Here is a 15411-nt window from a genome sequence, read left to right on the forward strand (position 1 = left end):
CAGATTTGTTCTCAGCCCACTTCTCCTTTTTATGCTATTGTTATTGCTACTTGTTACTGAATTCTATTTGGCTTTGTTCTGTCTTTGCTCAAAAGTTAGACTCCATTTTGTTGCCTTTTCCCCTCCTCTTACTCTACGTTTCTGTCCTTATTTTCATTTGCTGTTCCATAAAGGCTGCAGAGTGAAGGGTTGCCTGTTTTCTTTCTTTTTTCTCTCCTTTCCTTTTCGTTTCGTTTCTTTTCTTTTCCTTTCTTTACATTTCTTTCTTTTTTTTCTCTTTCTCTCTTTCTTTTTTTTTTTTTTTAACAAAATTTATTGGTAGTAGTTTTCAAATATGTTTACAACAGCACACTTTCAGGAGAAGTCTGGTCCTTCGCACCACACAGGTTGAATCACCCTCCTGCCCACCCGGGGGTCCCATGCCAGGCCTGAGAGATCCTCCTGGGTGGGGAGAAGTTATGAGAGGGACAGATATGGGGATGAATGGGGTGGCTCCCCACTTTCTTGTTAAGAGAGTAAAATAAAGCACAAATTGAGGGGGGAAGGGGTGATGGACAGCTGACAGCTAAGCAGAGGAGGAGCTCCCAGAATGGGGGGAGGGGGCAGTGGCTGCTAGATGAATAAAACAGGCCCCCCAGCAACTCTTGCCTTGAACCTGGGGCCAAGAGGAGGAGGAAGGCTTTGCCTTCTTTTGCAGAGTGTCATCCTAACTGAGCAGAGAAGAGGTTGGGCATTAAAATCTAGCTGAGAATAAAATCAGAGTTTGGGAGAGTGCCCGTGGGAGGAAAGACCCCAGACCTGGGGCTCCCCTTCTGTTTTTTCCAGGGACAACTTCTCTTTGGCAGGGAGAGAGGCAGCTGCTTTCTTTGTCTGGGCTGAAGCCCAAGGGTGAAGAAAGGTCTGCTGGGGCAGAAGGGGACAGGGGCTTCCTAAGGGGGCTGAGACCTTTCCAGGCTTGCTACAGGACCCCCCTAGTTTGGGGGGAGGTGAGCAGAGGAGCAGAGAAGATTAGCAGCTTGGGGCACAGGTTTGAACCCCAGCTCCTTCCTTTATAAATTCAGTCTGCTTCTCAGCCTTGTTCAAATGGATTTGAGAAGGGGGTGGCACAGGAGGGGTAGGGATGCTGCTTTTGAAGAACAAACCTCAAGTTACTGACATCTTTAAGTGGTCCCAACTGGACTTCCTGGCCACTTCAGGTCTTGGATGTCCTTAGCTACATCTCCATCATGCCTACTTTTTAAAAAATAGGATTATAGGTGCAGAGAGTTTACTTCATTCTAATCCTTACTTCACAGCCCACTGTTACTATCAATTTATGCAAAGTCAACCTCCTTTAATTGTATATTTATTTGAGTTTATCTCTGGAACACTTATTTTTATCCCTCTTAAAAATAATCACTTCTCCTGGGTTTGATAACTATCTTTCGATTTTTATCTTTGTTAAATATCTAATTTTTATGTATATTTGTTTTAAATTTACATAAATGGCATTGTTAGAAAAATTTACATTATTTTTACTTCATACTAATTTTTTTTTTTTTTTTTTTACTTCATACTAATTTTAAGAGCTCTCCATGCTGTTGAGTATAGACATCTTTTGTACTTTCTAGGTACTGGATAGTACTTGACAGTGTACAACCAATATATTTTCCTTATTTTTTTCTTCCTTCACTCTTAAAGGTAAAGCTACTTATCTTACTATGGAAATGTCCTTTATTTGCATAGAAAATAATGCCTCTTGGCAGAATACAGCAGGAGGCCCATTGTGCTGGTGGGCAAAACAAGGCCTGGCTCTGCGGTACTTCTTGGTTTCTACCTGTGAGTATGTCACAGCTCCAACTTGGAAGTTATTTATCTGCTTTTTATTTTTAGCTCTGCTTCCCATTAAGTATGAGGTATCTCAATATATTTCTTTCTTTCTTTTTTTTTCATTTAAATGAAGTGTTCAGCAGATCATTCTTCCCTGTATTTATTTTAACAGAGTTTTCTCTCCATCTGTTTTCTCTCTCCAGTGGCAAATGAACACATTCTCATTTGCACAACTAAATCCTGGGTTTCATAAAAAGTATAATTCTAACACAATTTTTACAGTAAATTCTTGGGCAGTTGGAGCTATATTTGTGTGTTTCAAAGTAAGAGTTAAGAAATACATTTGCATCCAAAAATAGGCAATTAAAATAGGAAAATAAAAGCTTCTATGTATTAAAGGACACGAACAATGTGTAAAAGGCAGCCCACAAAATTGGCAAAACTATTGGCAAATCATACTCTGATAAGGGATTAATATCCAGAATATGTAAAGAACTCCTACTCAACAATAAATAAACAACCTGATTAAAAAGTAGGCGAAGGATTTGAATAAACGTTTTCCAGAAAAGATCTATGAATGACAAATAAGCACATGCAAAATGTTCAACATCACTAATTATGAGGGAAATGCAAATCAAAACCACACTGAAATCAACTTCATAAGCATTAGGACTCCTATTATCAAGAAAAAAAAAAAGAGAACCTAGAAAATAAGAAGTTTGAAGAGAATGTGCAGAAATTGAAACTTTTGTGCTTTCCTGGAAAGAGTGTACAATGGTGCAGCCTCTGTGGAAAACAGCATGGTTACTCTTCAAAAAAATAAAAATAAATTACCAGAGGATCCACAAATTCCGCTTCTGGATATACACTCAAAAGAATCGAAAACAGGGTCTCAGAGATATTTGAACACCCATGTTCACAGCAGCATCGTATAAAAGCTAAAATGTGGAAGTCACCTCAGTGTCTATTGACAGATGAATGGATAAGCAAAATGTGGTATATGCATATAATGGAATATTATTAAGCCTTGAAAAAGGATAGGAATTCTGACATATGTTACAAAATAGATGAATCTTGAGGACATTATGATGACAGAAATTTTCCAGGACACATATTGAATGATTGTACTTATTTAAAGTAACTAGAGTGGTTAAATTCATCGAGACAGAAAATAAAATAGTGATTTCCAGGGACTGGAAAGGAAGAAGGAGAAATATAGTGTGTAATAGGTACATAGCTTCACTTGGGGAGATAAAAAAGTTTGGAGATGAATAGTGGTGATGCTTGTACTGCAGTGATAATGTACTGAATTTCATAGAACTTTATACTTTTTAAAATGATTAAAATAAGTAAATATTAAGTTATATATATTTTACCAAAATAAAAAGTAAGAGATGCAATTTCATCTAAAATTTGTATTTCTGGAACAACCCTTTTTGCTATATACTTTGTATAAGAAGGAGTCTTGGAAGAGGACAGTGATAGACTTTCATCCATATTTTATATGATCTCAAATTTTATGGCAACCAAATGAAAATAAACCTGATAAGTTTAGAATGACCAAATATTCATGCTGATGGACTCCAGCTTTAAAGATGTTGTCACCTAGAGGCTTTAAAGGGTTTTAAAAAACACTGTGACTGGGGCGCTTGGGTGGCTCAGTGGGTTAAGCCACTGCCTTCGGCTCAGGTCATGATCTCAGGGTCCTGGGATCGAGTCCCGCATCGGGCTCTCTGCTCAGCAGCGAGCCTGCTTCCCTCTCTCTCTCTCTGCCTGCCTCTCTGTCTACTTGTGATTTCTCTCTGTCAAATAGATAAATAAAATCTTAAAAAAAAAAAACACTGTGACTTTGCATATTAGAGAATCTAGATATTGATGATAACAAAAATAAGAAGACTTTACATATTTGTATTACTTGTTAAATTTTACAAATTCATCTTACATACATTATTTAATTTAATGATTGTGTGGCCACTAAAATGTATTTCCATTTCCTGGAACACTGCTTGATACAGAGTGGGAAATCAAAATTAAACTGTCTGGTATATTTGGCTTATTTTAGAAGTGAAGAACTAAACAAACAATCAGTGACTTTTATAAGATAACAGAGATAATATATAGAACTAGATATTGGTTGTAGATTTTCTGACACAAAGTCCAGGAAATAAATCTTAATTTTAATTATATGGAATGCTGGGTAACATTTTCTATTTGGTTACTGCTCTACCACCCAAACTCATTTAATATATTGAACATTAAAATATTTGTGGAGAAATAAAATATTGGAATAGTGTGACCAACAATAAATTTAGGATGATAGAGAAGATCTTTTATTATGTCATTTTCTAGCTATATTGATTGATTATTGCTTCTCTCTGTTTTCACTTATTTTGATTGATAGGAATGTGCCCATTGATTAACTTCTCAAAAGATTACCCTCAACATCTACTGTTTAAGCAAAACTCAGTTTATTAGTTCTGCTAAAATAAGAAGAAACACCTCCTTAACAGAATCTTAATAGGGTCTTAAAGGGAATGTAAGGAAAAGATATTTAAAAAGTTAGGAGGTCTGCTTTGAGTGGCTTAGGGTTTCTCTGGGCAGAAAACTGATCAGGACTGAGCAGGTTTTGTGGCATGATAATTTAAGGTTGGTAGATGCAGTGAGGTGAAATTCTCAAGGTAAGTGAGATGAGCAAACTGTTTGATATGCAAGCCGTTTGCCAGGTGAGCAATATATTGTCTTGAAAGGAGAGCTGTTATCTCAGATGAACAAACTGCTTTTCTTAGACAAATTCGTTGGCAGGAATTTCCAAAGCAAACAGTTACATTATTTACTGGTCCACTGGCTAATGTTCCTGGGCCAGAATTTCCTAGAACACAAGTTAAGTCATGTTGACACAGGTGAGCCTCAGTTCTCTGTCCTAGTAGTTAATTTAAGTGGATGTACATGGTCTCAGTTTTCAACCCTTGCTTCCTGCTCCCCAGGATCTTCCATCAGCATGAGTTGATAAAGCCATCAATACAGATCCACAGCACTGTTTAAGGTATGGTAATCATATACTTCCTTTCTGGAGGTGATGATTTCAGCCTCTGTAAGTATCAAGCTTTTCTGTTTTGTTTTTTTTTTTTCATTGGATGATTATTTTGAGAATCATTTAATGGGATGGCATACTACGACACAATGACTTAAATTTCTAGAGATCTCAGCTTTGAGAACTATATACAGACAAATACTAACAGGGTGTTTATGATGAGTGCTTGTAGTCTACTTCTAATCCAGAGGCCAAGAGTATTCAATGAAATTAAAAGGACAAAACTCATCCCCAATCCAAACTGCTGGCAGAAAGAGGTGTGGGGCTATAAACCAAATGACCTATTAGGAAGATAAGTACAATATTCTTCCCCTGTCATAGTGCATATTCCTAATTAAAAACAACAACAACAACAACAACAACAACAACAACAACAACACTAACATTTTCCTTAAAGTGGTCTGTTTTGACCCACTTATTTTGGTGCAGTTTTGTGAAAATCTCAAGGGAGGAATTCTGTGGATTTATTAACATATATTCCTGCTGTACTTTGAAATATAAATAGGGGTTGACTATATAATTTGTGGTGCCTAAAAGAAAATGACAATGGAAGGCTCCTTGTTCAAAAACCTAGAAAAAAAGCGTGATTAAGCATACTAAAACATAAAATTTAAAAAAAAAAATCTTTCCTAATTTATGCTAAAAGTTTAATAGGGGTGATAGTGATACATGTATAGCAGTTCATGTTGATGTCTAACAAGAGTGCTGATTCTAGAACAGGGATTTGTCCTGTCTTAAAGTGGATTAATTTTAAGAGGAAGTGGAACTTTGGGGATTTATGGCTGTCCAGAATGGAAAGGAACTAGATCATAAAGAAAGGGCAGAAGGATGGTACTGGGAGAGCACAGGAGAGGGGAAGAGCACAAGTGGTATAAAGACTGTTATGGTCAAGATATGATATAAGAAGTCTAAAATAGGTGCATCTGAATTGTTTTACATTTTCCACGTATCTTGGCTAAGAGCTCTTTTCAAGAAACAGTTTTGGAATCTGAATTTATTTGGGGTGTTTCTTCAAACAAACAGAAAGAATGTGCCCAATGGATATTTTCAGTTTTACTCCCTTTTTGCTTTAAGGTGCCTCTGGCATGAGCAAGCTTATTAATATTAAAGATTCCCCCAAATATCTACTATTATTCTTAATTACTTTTTGTGTAATGCCATTTATAAACAGAGGTACTAGAATAAGATTTATAGAGCAAAAATGAAACAGGAATCTGGCCCAGAATGTTATTAACTTACATTGAGGCAAACCCATGAGTGTCTGCCTGTGGTTGTAGAACAAGTTGCTCTTGTACTTTGTGTCTTGTACTCCCAACTTAATAGTTGGCTCTTTCCAATTATAAATTGACAAATGGCCAGGTGGACTGTTGTAGATTGGACTGAAGGGATCTTTTTTCAGAATAATACCCTAATGAACAAAACAAGACAAGATAGAGGAAAGTTTTTATAAGATGTTGATAGGTGACCCAAGGCAATGATTGTCCTATAAGGATGACAGTGTGATGAATTTTTCTGACCCTGTGAATCTTTGGAGGCTGCTCAGGGGATGGGCTTACCTATTCTCTTCTCTATGAACATCCCCAAATGGGCTTACCACAAAGATGATGAAGACAGATAAAGATAAGAGTGTTCTCAATAACAAGGCAGATTTCTACCAATGAAAAATATTTTAAAATTTGACAAGACAATAAAAGGATTTTTGTACAGGGTTCCTCATTTCTAAGAGATAAAATAAACTCAGAAGTTGAAGTCTCAAAGAAAAAAAGTAAGAGTTCTGCCATCTCCCATTCACAGCTGGAAGGGGAGCGTGCTGTTTCCAAGTCAAAGATCTTGAGCTTCCATGGGCATAGCAGTGGTGGAGTTGGAGTCTCAGTTGGATCTCAGGGGCATTTCTCAGACTCCCCAAATAACTGCTAAAGCATGTCAGTCAAACAGACCTAATCATATTAGATGTACTACAATATGGGAGACTATTACCTTGATAGTCTTAGTAGTTTCTTAAAAAGGAGACATCAAAAAATAACGCTTATATAGATTTAGGGTCTATGCTCAAGAAATTGATAATGGGATTTTTAAAGGACAAGAACTGATTGGGATTGTGACATAATTTAGGATTGTGTATGAAGATCCTGAGTCAAGTTTTGTTAAATAAACTCTTGGGTAAGCTACTTGCCCACATGAACAATTTGTTGTCCTGAGAGGAGAGATTTTTGTCCAGATGAGAAAACTTGCTCAGAGAAATTGGCTCAAGAATTTCTTGAAGTAAGAATTTTCCTCACTTATCTGTCCAATCAGGGATTGAAATATGGAACTGAGTCATACACTCAATATCTGTGAAATTGAGCAGTCATTTCAAGAGAAGCAGAGAGTATTAACAAAGAGTGGCACATTTAGTGAGTAATGATTGGCCATAAATAACATGAATCATAAGTGCGTGTCCTCTTTAGTTTCTTTGCATCAGTCAAGGGGTATTGCAAATGTATTTTAAAGAGTATTAATTCTATAATACTATAAATGTTGATTTTGTGATTGATCAGAAATAAATGGAATTAAAAACAAGACAAAGAAAGGGCTGAATAAAGGAGTTGTAAAGCTTAAAAAACATTGATTTGGATTCAAGCTGGAACAATGAGAAAGAAATCGGACTGTAATCTATTTCCTCAGGCCCAGAGCCTCAGGGACACTAATCAATAACACTGTTCTAGGTGTCAGTCTTACTTGCTCTTGTGGACGCTCCAGGACTCCTAACACCTAATGCAGCAAGCTTCTTGTTTGTCTCTAAGCCAGATCCTCTTGGATATTAGGCAGCATAATTGTCTGCTTTTATAGCTCCTGTTGGTGATGCCTCCTAATGAGGCTCTACTGCCGTTACTGTTGACACCCAACGTGAGTGCTGGCACCAGTGGGACACTCCACACCCTCCCTGCAAACCATCAGCACTGTAGCTTCTTCTTGTTGGGGCCACTTATGGGTTGTGTAATTGATAAGCAAAGGTCCTTGATCACCCTGCCTGTTTGTTCCTCTTAGCCTCATGGCACTTAGCATTCTAGTCATTAGTTAAAAACAGTTATTTTAGCTTTTATTCTCTCTAGGTTCAAAATGTGTCTACAGTGATCATGACTGGTCATGATTTCCTTTGCTGCAGTGGGCTTCTTGGGCCATATTTGCTGCTTCATTTTCTTTTTCAAGACGTATTATTTTCCAGAATTACCTTCACCCCCCCTCAATCAGATAGACACCTGGCAGGGTACCCTATGTATGCCTAACCATGTTGAAATTTATCTGAGTCCCAATGATGGACCAAGAGCGGAAACAGAGATTTGAGTGTTCAATTAAGAGTGGAGGATGTGGGACACCTGGGTGGCTCAGTGGGTTAAGCCTCTGCCTTTGGCTCAGGTCATGATCTCAGGGTCCTGGGATCAAGCCCCGCATTGGGCTCTCTGCTCAGCGGGGAGCCTGCTTCCCCCTCTCTCTATCTCTGCCTGCCTCTCTGCCTACTTGTGATCTCTCTCTATCAAATAAATAAATAAAATCTTTAAAAAAAAAAAAAGAGTGGAGGATGCTTCCCTGGAAGGGGGGGTGGTGCCTCAGTAGAAGCTCATTTGTGAGATTTCAGCAGACAGACCTGAGAAGGAAGGCATGACCCAGAATTTCTGAAAAGAACAGTTTGGATGGGGCATGGTGCCAGCAAATAGAGATATTCTTTCCTGAAGACCAGTGTGTGGGCAACAAAGAAAAACTGAGACAGAGGGAGAGCATGGGGAAGGGAGAATGAATTCTCAGATATTAAAGTCTCTGAAAATATGGCATTGAAGAGAAGCTAGGTAGCTGTATGACTTTAGGCAGATGGCTATGTTTTCTTTTATTTTTTTAACTATTGATTTGTACTTAAAATGAAGGAGTTTGAATTAGGTACTCTCTTAATTTCCTTTCAGTTATAAATTTTAATTCTAGAAGAGAAACCAAATTAATGTGCTAAACCAGGTCAGACTCTAACTCTACCATGCATCTTATCTTCATGTCATTTATAATATAAAAATTCCCTGCTTCAATAATCTAGCTTTATTACTTAATACTCTATTTGGTAAACTCAGTATATAATTGTTTGGATGATTCATAAGGAAGGGGTATTCTAAGAATTAAGGGTTTTGATTTATTTTCAATGACCTAAGTCTTAAAGACTATAATTCCCTTAATATCTTAAGGTGGTATAGCAAGAAGAACAGTGAGTAAGTCAGCTGCCTTTTAGGGATATCAGATATCTAAAGCATTCCATCAATATACCAGCAAAGTCAGAGATATCTAAGGTCAAAATATTTCTTATTCTTACCAGAGGGACTTTGTATAAATAAAGTATATGCATTTTTTGAAGTGAAAACTGCACCAACTTAGTTTTATATCTCTGTGCTAAAAAATTATGGGACCAAATATACCCTCTACTGCCTGTGCAAAATAATACGGGGCCTAGGTGGGGTACCTGGGTGGCTCAGTGGGTTAAAGCCTCTGTTTTTGGCTCAGGTCATGATCCCAGGGTCCTGGGATCTAGCCCCACGTCGGGCTCTCTGCTTGGTGGGGAGTCTGCTTCTCCCTCTCTCTCTGCCTGCCTCTCTGCCTGTTTGTGCGCACGCGCTCTCTCTCTCTCTGTCAAAGAAATAAAATCTTAAAAAAAAAAAAAATACTGGGCCTAGGAAAAAATAACTTAGTTACTTGTTCCAGGAAATACTTTCTCCTGGAAGATAAAACTCTGAACCAGCTTAAAAAGCAAGCATTTGACCATCAAGCATTGTTTTAAGACCCCAGCTTTGCTGTATCCTCTAATCCAAAGATTTTTTTGTTATAAACTTTACCCCATTCCAACCATTCTGTCTTGCATGATCTGCCTTAAAATCTCCTGGCCCAGACCCAGTGGATATCCTTTCTACTCACCATGTTTTGAGACACTAGCAACACCATAAAGGTGATGCTCTCCCTTTCTTCAACAAGTCTAACAACTTAACTTTGATCGACAGATATTTCTGGTGCTGTTTTGGGACATCACAGTTCACATCACAAACTTTATTAATTTATAAACTAAATGGTGAGCCTACATTTTAACTTTATTATAGTTAGGGTTTCCATATCTAGAATGATACTCTTCTAAAAATCTGTATCTGTAATATGAAATGTTTAAACTCTTGGCCATGAAAATATCATTTTCATATATGAAGCTTTTTTTTTTTTAATGCTTCCAGCTTGGTTTATTTCTCAACACAAAGATTCTCTAGTTTATTTGCCCTTAAGTTAAATGGGAAAGAGGAAACAGAACAAAACAAAACAAAAAACAAAAGAGGAATAAAAGGCTTACTCTGTCAAACCCTCCTCACACGTTGTTTTGTCATTTCCCATCTATTAACTCTGTCCTAGGGTTGAGAAGAAGTTGGCTTCCTGAACTTCTATACTGTGCTGAAGCTTGGCCTTGGATGCAGCTTGTTAAATTTATTGACTAAAAGTCCCTTGAGCTATTGAAGACTCTGGCTTACTGTGTTTGAAAGATACCACTTGTAGCCAGTTGAAGCTTTTGCTTTCAACCATTTTCTTCATGAACAACTTATCTTTTCCTTCCTTCCTTTCCTTCCTCCTTCCTTCCTCCCTGCCCTCCCCTCCCTCCCTTCCCTACCCTCCCTCTCTCTCTCTCTTTCTTCATAAAACAAACAAACAAACAAACAAAAAACCCAAAACTTACTCCCATCTACTGGTTGTTCGTTGCTTAAAATACACAAACATAAAGGAAAAAATGACCCAGGAAAAAGCTTCAGGGATGCATCTATTCAAAGCCTTCTGAGGAAATTAATCAAGCACTATATAAATCTGGACAGATTTTTCTTTGGCTGCAGCAAGCTCTGTACAGGGGCTAGTGAGTCAGCATGAGATTTGTTTTCTAACAACCTTAATACATCTTTTCTAAGGAAAGCCCTGAAGTTTAGAGGGTCAATCTATTTCTGAACCTGGCTTTAAAATAAACAAGAAAGCAAAAGAATAACAGCAACAACAACGGAGCTTCCCTGGAATCCTGATTTATTTTTCTGCAATGCTTAGGAATATGGGTTGAGATACTCACTCTATTGTGAGTATCTCAATCACTCAAATCACAGATCTATCACTCTGGGAGAACACTCTACTAACGTTAGAGTGTACACTCCTAGTCTCCCAAGAAGCAGGCGGGGTACTCAGGGCTCTGGGTACTCTTCTCACAATAGAGCTACCTCTGCATTTGTACTCTCAATGCGTTCATACTCTCAAGGACAAAGGAATGGTTGGATTAGCTTCTGCAGGATGACAAAGCTCTGGGGGTAAGTAGAGGAGGGTCAATGGCTTAGATAGGTATACATAACTTAGCTGGTTCTCTAGGCATTTTTTTTTTTAATTAGTACCTACAGAAGGAACCACATGAAATGAATTAGGACCAGGTTCATACATTAAAAAACAAATTTGCCACTTATTTTTTAGCTCCATCTGTGTTCCTCAGAGAGCTTATTAATTATTTTTTTTTGCTTTATCCTAGTTGTATTTTTCCCCTTTTTTATATTCTACTTATCATTTATGGCCTTAACGTGTGGGTGCAAAAGAAAAAGTACACCCAGTCATGATTTCCCTGGCCAATTTAATTGGTAATTGTGCACCAGGTTCTTTATTTTATTTTATTTTTTTTAATTTTATTTATTTGGGAGAGAAAATAAGCAACAAAGAGAGACCACAAGCTGGGGGAGGAGCAGAGGGGCAGGGAGGAGAAGACTCCCTGCTGAGCAGGGAGCCCTGGTGTGGAACTCTGTCCCAGGACCTTGGGATCATGACCTGATCTGAAGGCAGATGCTTAACCAAATGAGCCACCCAGGTGCCCTCTGTACCAAATTGTAAAGTTATTTTAACCAGTACTCATAATTTTAACATTTAAAGTATTTATGTAAACATTTGAACTTCTGGCCTCTGTTAAGGAAAAATCAGATGACCTAAAAACACTGAGCTTATGTTCTCATGTGGCAACAAACACCTGGAATGAGTAAGTTGACTTCTTCAAATAGGGCCTATATTAGCTGCTATATCCATATTCCCACTATTTCCTGTTTTCTTCTACATCCCATCAGATTCGTTTTTTGCACTACCTGGCTACTGTAAGTATTAAAGTTTATGCTGCTTGATATAAGACAGGAAAGGAGCATTAAATGAATCTGGTGAGTTTAATAGTATCCAGATCACATATGGGCTTGGATTTGGAATTTTGGATTAAAGTTTTTAAGGAGTGGAAAGCAACCTCATGTAATCAACATGATAGTGCCACTATGAAGTAGATAGTTTATTTTATAAATGAGAATATTGACATTCAGAGGGTTGCGGAATCTTCTCCAATTTCACTGAGTTACAAAAACTAGACTAGAGATATGGGTTTCTGATTCCAAAACACATGACCTTTACTTTGCTGTCTTGACTAACACAGTTCTTGTCAGTGAGTAAAACTGTTTATCAGATTAAAATCTAACTAATGAATAAACTGAATAGTGGATAAATGTTGATCCTTAGATGTGATGCTAGAGCTCATTATATTTCCTTTGGGTTGGGTTCGGAATAGAATAGGAAACCAGAGACAGAGGCAGAAACTCCCTTGGGAGATCAAGTGTACTTGGCACTATGATGATGAGGGGAAATGAAAGTGACCAGGAATCAGGCTAGACCTTATAATAAAATGATAAAAATCCATGACATTTAATAATAAAAACTACATTCACAAGCCAGTGTGCCAATATCTTCATTTCAAACGATCGATAGATCTATAAGATTGAATGAGTGATATTTTATGGTTAAGGTCAGATGCGTTGGTCCAAAGAGAGTAAATGCTTTCAGGAGATTGCAATGTAGGATAAAAATTTGCATAGACAATATAGGCTTAGAATAATGGGGTTGCTTTAGATAGATTGACTTCCTTCCTTCCTTCCTCCTTTCCTATTTCCCTCCTCCCTCCCTCCCTTTCTGCCTTTTGAAAATACATATTGAGGCTCTACTATGTACATGATTTTCTGCTAGCATTGAGGATATAGTGGTATGCCAAACACACCTTCACATATTTATGTCCACATAAATACATATATGAACTATGATAAGAACAAGAAGAAAAACATATATAAGGTGTTACGAGAAATTCATGGAGTGATCTCACTTGGATAAACATATCAGATGACTCTCTTACAAAGTTGCACTTAAAGTAAGTCTGGAAAGAAGACTTTTAGTTTGTCAGGTAAAGATTTGACAGAAGAGCATTCCTGTTAGTAGAAATAGTAGGTGTTACAGCAAGAAAGGGTGTGGCTCAGAGGGAAATTTCTTAAAGCTGTTGTGGCTGGCATGCTGGAACAAATCAGATAGTGGCATGGCTAACGTTGTCAGATAAAATGTAGGGCATCCAGTAAATTTGGATTGCAGATAAACAATGGACTTCTCCTTAGTGTGAGCGTGAGGCACACTGCTTATCTGAAAACCTAGGCAAAAGCTGAGACTGGAGAAGAGAGAGCCAGATGAAGCAGGAGCCTGTAGACTGCTCTAAGAACATTTATGTGTTTCATTCTCAGTTCAGTGAAAATAAGTTTGAACAGGTGAAAGATATTATATAATTTGTGCTTTAAAAATTTCACTCTGCTGCTCTGAGGGGAGTGGACTAGAGGGGCAAGAATAGAAACAGAGAGATGGTAATGTGGTTATTGACAGAGTTCAGTTTAGAAAAGGAGGTGTCTTGGCTTAAGATGATGACAGGAGGGGTGCAGGAAAGTGGTTTAAATCTAGATATTTCCTAGACATACTATCAGGAAGACTTGGATGAGTATCATGTAGTAGATGAAATTATCAAAGATAATTTAGGTGGGAGGATAGGAGGACCATATCCTAAAATGTCGGTATGCGAAACTGGAGAATGTTCGAAGAAGAATTTCAAAAGTTAATATTTGTCCATGTTAAATTTGGGATGCTTTTAAGATGTTCAAGTATAGATGTCAAGTTTGCAGATGGATATGTAGGTCTGAAACTGAGAAAAGAGCTATGGGCTAAAAATATAAATATGTCTTCAGCCAGATTATAATAGAACAGAAGTAGCAGGATTGATTGCTTCTTTGTTTGGCTTGCTTCAGAACACTCTCTTCCAGATATTTCATTCTGAGAATATACCCTGTGCTTTTGATGGATAATTGGGAAACAATCTGGTTTAATCCATAAAATATTTAAAGAATAATTTCTTAGGATGAGTTACTATAAAAATGACCATCTGTTATCTTTTCATTTTCATTTCTTTGCATTTCCAAAGGTGATCACCTAAACTTAGTCTGTCTGGGAGAGAGTAATTCTATGTGCTACCATATTCCTCACTATGTGCACAGACCAGGGCATCAGGCTATTAATTTCTGGGATATTGTGCAAGGCTGCTTGAAGGAGAGAGAGAATAGAGACAGAAATTTTCAGATTTTTAGAAGATTTTTTGCAAATCCAGGTCAGAGGTGATAAGAAAGTAAATGAAAGAATTTGAGAGCAATTTCTGGTGTGGGACTGATTGGGCCGCAAAGCTAATTGAAGATGAGCTATATGGCAAAGGATGATTATACAGTTTTTCTTACTACGTTTTTCTCTTCCATACATCCTCGAGCTAAAATACAGAAGCATTGCTTAAGTACTTCTGCCATTAACTCAAGCAAAGAGGCTGGCTTACATTACTGGAATTTAGCAGAGGTGAAATTTAGGAATTTCTGAAAGTTTTAGATACACTGCTGGATAAGAGTTAGAATGGGATGCAGAGATTCTGAACATTTTCTTATCTGACATATAGAGAGAAACAGATGTCTTTGTGCATTGTTTTTGGAAGGGTAGGAGGTGTTCTATTCATGAAGATCCCTTAGTCTCGGGATTATCATGGACATGAAAACATAAAATTGAAGATTAACACTCGTGGTAAAAAAACTGTCATTTTTTTCTTTTCCTCTTTCCTGTCTGAGATTAAGCACTGAAATCCTACAAAGTTTACTTATATAATTAATGATTGGAAATGTATAAAAGACATTGATGTTTCTACATTTACATTTACCTTTTACATTTGAAACAATTTCTTCCTAGATACTATTATCTTTATTAAGTAGAAATTTTTGGATTGTGTACATTGTAGGTTATATATAATACCATTTCAATTTGAAGTAATTCCAGCATTCTTTTTTCACTTTTATTGAGTGTGTGTGGCACACTATGTCAAAAGCTCTTTAAATTAATTTATTAGTTACTCTTCAAAATACCCTTTAGAGATAGGAAGATAGTAAGTTTTATATTACAAAAATTTCATGCTTATATTATAGAATGAATTAGTTGCTTGATGTGACTTTTGTCCTTTCAACAGAAGTAGTTTGTCTCTTTGCAGTAACTTTAATAGGGCTCCAAGTTAAGTTGAAGAAAGGAAACTATTAAAAACGTATGTATACAATTAATACTTGTGAATTTCAAAAATGATTGATAAA

The 15411-nt window shown here is 37.1% G+C and overlaps 1 long non-coding RNA gene across 2 annotated transcripts in view; it reads left to right on the forward strand.

Annotated features, from left to right (window-relative positions):
* LOC123940835 overlaps positions 1-15411 on the forward strand; it is a 248183-nt gene that overhangs the window by 118689 nt on the left and 114083 nt on the right. The window contains exon 4 of one of the 2 annotated variants that reach the window (XR_006818098.1): positions 4794-4857. The exons of the other annotated variant lie outside the window; for it this stretch is intronic. This is a non-coding gene — a long non-coding RNA (uncharacterized LOC123940835). Of the gene's footprint in view, positions 1-4793; positions 4858-15411 lie in introns of those variants that run through there. 2 annotated transcript variants of the gene reach the window in all.

This window comes from Meles meles, chromosome 4 (assembly GCF_922984935.1).
Source record: "Meles meles chromosome 4, mMelMel3.1 paternal haplotype, whole genome shotgun sequence".
NCBI lineage: Eukaryota > Metazoa > Chordata > Mammalia > Carnivora > Mustelidae > Meles > Meles meles.